This window comes from Chrysochloris asiatica, unplaced genomic scaffold, assembly GCF_000296735.1.
Source record: "Chrysochloris asiatica unplaced genomic scaffold, ChrAsi1.0 scaffold00002, whole genome shotgun sequence".
Classification (NCBI taxonomy): Eukaryota; Metazoa; Chordata; class Mammalia; order Afrosoricida; family Chrysochloridae; genus Chrysochloris; species Chrysochloris asiatica.
In genome coordinates, this window is record NW_006408520.1 from 48062024 (window position 1) to 48066377 (window position 4354).

The 4354-nt window shown below is 39.2% G+C and overlaps 1 pseudogene; it reads right to left on the reverse strand.

Moving 5' to 3' along the window:
- The window catches only part of LOC102813459, a 7759-nt pseudogene extending 3932 nt beyond the window's left edge, over nt 1–3827 (reverse strand).
- Nucleotides 3828–4354: the final 527 nt, after the last annotated feature.

Genomic DNA, 4354 nt, shown 5'->3' on the forward strand with positions numbered 1-4354 from the left:
CCCAGGATCGAACATTGTTTCGTTCTGCTGTGCATGGAGTCGCTATGAGTCGGTTCCGACTCGATGGCACCTGACAACAACAACAATGGGTAGAATCCACTCGCCAGCACTTAACAACAGCAGTGGGTTAATATGTATCCCCTAAAATGATATGTCCACCACTCGCCTATCAGTTTGTCATACTGTGGTGGCTTGTGAGTGGCTGTGATTCTGGAAGCTATGCCAATAGTATTTTAAATACCAGCAGGGTCACCCATGGTGGACAGGTTTCAGATGAGCTTCCAGACGAAGACAGACTAGGAAGGAATGACAAACTACTTCTGAATATTTAGTTACTAAATACCTTATGAATAGCGAGAAACACTATCAGATATAGTGCCGGAAAATGAGCCCCTTAGGTTGGAAGGCACTCAAAATGCAACTGGAGAAGAGCTGCCTCCCCAAAGTAGAGTTGACTGTGATGATGGGAATGGACTAAAGCCCACGGGACCTTCATCTGGTGATGGGGCACAACTAAAAATGAAGAAAAACAGCTGTAAACATCCTTAATAAACAAAACATGGAGTTTATGAAGTATAAATCTAGGAAAATGAGAAATTGTCAAAAATGAAATAGAACACATAAACACCGATATCTTAGGCATTACTGAGCTGAAATGGACTAGTATTGGCCATTTTGAATCTGACAACCACATGGTTTACTATGCAGGGAATGATAAATGGAAAAGGAATGGTGCTGCATTCATCGTCAAAAAGAACATATCCAGATCAGTCATGAGGTACAATGTTATTTGTGATAGGATAATATCCATGCATCTACAGGGAAGCCCAGTTAATAACACTATTATTCAAATTTACACAACAACCACTAAAGCCAGTGAGGATGAAATAGAAGAATCCTACCAACTTCTTCAATCTGATATTGATTAAAAATGCAATCAAGATGTATTGATCATTAGTGGTGATTAGAATGCAAAGGTTGGGCACAAAGAGGAAGGATCAGTAGTTGGAAAATATAGCCTTGGTGATAGAAATGATGCTGGAGAACGCATGATAGAATTCTGCAAAATCAATGATTTGTTCATTTCAAATACCTTCTTTAGACACCACAAGAGATGATTATACACGTGGATCTCACCAGATGGAATACATAGAAATCAAATTGGCTACATATACAGAAAGAGATGATGGAAAACTGCATATCATCAGTCAAAACAAGGTCAGGGGCAGATTGTGGAACAGACCATCAATTGCTCATATGCAAATTCAATGTGAAGCTGAAGAAAATGAAAATAAGTCCACGAGAGCCAAAATATGATCTTGAATAAATCCCACCTGAATTTAGGAATCACCTGAAAAACAGATTTGACACATTAAACACTGAAGACTGAAAACCAGAAAAATTGTGGGATGGTATCAAGAACATAATACATGAAGAAAGCAAAAAGTCATTAAGAAGACAAGAAAGAAGGAAAAGGTCAAAATGGATGTCAGGAGAGACACTGAAACTTGCTCTGCAGTGCAGAGATGCTCTCCAGCATAGAGATGCTGAAAGCAAATGGAAGAAATGAGGAGGTACAACAGATGAATAGAAAATTTCAAAGGTCAGCTTGAAAAGATAAAGTCAAATATCACAACAAAATGTGCAAAGATCTAGAGTCAGAAAACCAAAAAGGAAGAACAAGCTCAGCATTTCTCAAGCTGGGGGAACTTAAGAAAAAATTCAAGTCTTGACTTTCGTTATTGAAGGATTCTCTGGGCATATTATTGAATGATGCATAATGTATCAAAAGAAGATGGAAGGCATACACAGAGTCACTGTACCAAAGGAAATGGTTCATGTTAAACCATTTTAAGAGGTAGCATATGATCAAGATCCAATGATACTGAAGGAAGAAGTCCAAAGTGCACTGAAGGAATTGGCAAAGAACAACACACCAGGAAATGACGGAATGAAAATTGAAATCTTTCAAGAAAGTGAGCCGGCACAGAAGGCACTCACTCATCTATGCCTAGAATTTTGGAAGACAACTATCTGGCCAACTGATTGGAGGAGATGCATATTTGTGCCCATTCCAAAGAATGGTGACCCAAAGGAATATGGAAATCATCAGACAATATCTTTGATATGCCATGCAAGTAAAGTTTTACTAAAGGTAATACAGAAATGGCTGCAAACATACATTGACAGAGAACTTCTAGAGGTTCAAGCCGGATTCAGAAAAGGCCGTGGAATGAGGGATATCATTGCTGATGTCTGATGGATCTTGATTGAAAGCAGAGAGTATCAGAAAGATACTCTTTGCTTTATTGACTATGCAACATTCTTATCAACGAAGAAAAGATTGAAGTTGTCAAGGATTTCCTTCTTGGATGAACCATCAATACTCATGGAAGCAGCAGTCAAGAAATCAAGTGATGCATTGCATTAAGCAAATCTGCTGTACAAGAGCTTTATAAAATGTTGACGAGCAAAGCTAGAGGACTAAGGTGTGCCTGACCCAAGCCATCGTCTTTTCAATAACCTCATATGGATGTGAAAGCTGGGCAGTGAATAAGGAAGACTGTAGAAGAATTGATGCTTTTGAGTTATGGTGCTGAAAGAGAATTTTGAAAGTGCCATGATGGACTGCCAAAAGAACCAATAGATCTGTTTTGGAAGAAGTGCAGCCAGAGTTGTCCTTGGAGGCCAGTATGGCCAATCTTCATCTCTCATACTTTGGGTATATTGGCATGAGGGAGGAGTCACTGGAAAAAATATCATTTTCGATAAGGTGGAGGGTGAGAGAAAAAGAAGAAGACCCCCCAGTGAGATGGACTGGCAAGGTGGCAGCATCAATGGGCTCACGCGTGACAATTGTGAGATTGGCCCAGGATCAGGCAGTGTTTCGTACTGTTGTGCATAGGGTCACTATGAGTCAGCCCCAACTCAATGGCACCTATCAACAGCAAAATGATATATTAAAATCCTAACCTGGTGCCCAATCCTGGTGAATATGAGTTTATGTGAAAATAGTCTTTGCATATGTAATTATGTTAACATGAAGTTAACATGTTGTAGCCCTGTGTGCCCTAATCCAATATGACTGGCTTTCTCACAAGAGAAGAAAGACACATGTGGAGGAATGCCATGTGGTGACTGAGGCATAGAGTAGAGTTTTGATGCCACAGCAATGAACGTCAGGGAGCATCTGAAGCTAGAAGAGGCAAGAATGGATCTTCCCCTAGAATCCTCAGAAAGAGCTGGGCCCTGTCCACACCTTGTTTTCAGACTTCTAAAGTACATGAATTGTGAGAAAATAAATTGCTCTGGATTTAAGCTTTCACTTTGTGGTAATTTGTTAAGGCAGCTTTAGGAAACTAATGCAATGTGTAAAGAATTTAGCACAATGCTCTACATCTAGATTTTAGTTTCTTTTTCCTTCCTTTTGCCATAGTCTGATTTTATCTTTTGGGGCATTTTCAATTCTGATTCCTAAGAGCCTAGCTATTGGTCTCAAAGTCTCTACCTTTGGGAAAGGCATGGGGTCTTCATACAGAGTTCCCAGAGGCCTATTCTCATAGCCAAACTCCCTAAAGTGGATACACAGATTAGGTGCTCAACTTGCAAATGAGAAAAACCCCTCACCAGAGCCAAAGATTAAAAATAAGTAAGTAAATTTACCTTCCCCAGCATCCTTGCCAGTTAGTCAGCTTTTCTCAGTCCTGATCCCGAGGGCATCTCCCTTTTGGGGGGAAATTTAGAGACTTTTGCTCACTTCTATAGGTTATGAGGCTCCCCCTACTTGCAGTGCAGGTCCCGGAAGCCTGGCTGAGCTGCCAGCCCATGATGCAATTATTGCCAATTGCATTGAGATATTTTGCGTGAGAGAATGCCCTGTTACAGTACACACAGACAGAAGCAAAACACTGATTATTTAATTTGCATTGTTTTTCCATGAATCTAAAGACATTCCCTTCTGTAAGGAGCATGGAGACAAAATGATTAAGACAGAACAACCAGAATAGAATAAAATAAACCAAGATACTTAAAAGAAAAGGGAGAGAAAACAAACTCACAGAAGCAGTCATAAAAAACAATGTTATTTAAATAATACTATATTTCTCCTGCCTTATCATTCTGATTACATTCAACTAATCTACCAAATTGAAAGGTAATGAGCAGTATTTCCTTAAAGCACATTAAATAATAGTGTCAAAATGCAAATTTATTCATTAAGTATAGATGAGCGTGTTAAATATTCATGAATTGTTACTCATAGTGTATAATTAATCCCATGGTCTCTCTGTCCAAGGCATTGAGAAGATAAAGAAGAACCATAACTGTTATAAAATGATACCATTCCCAAAACTCT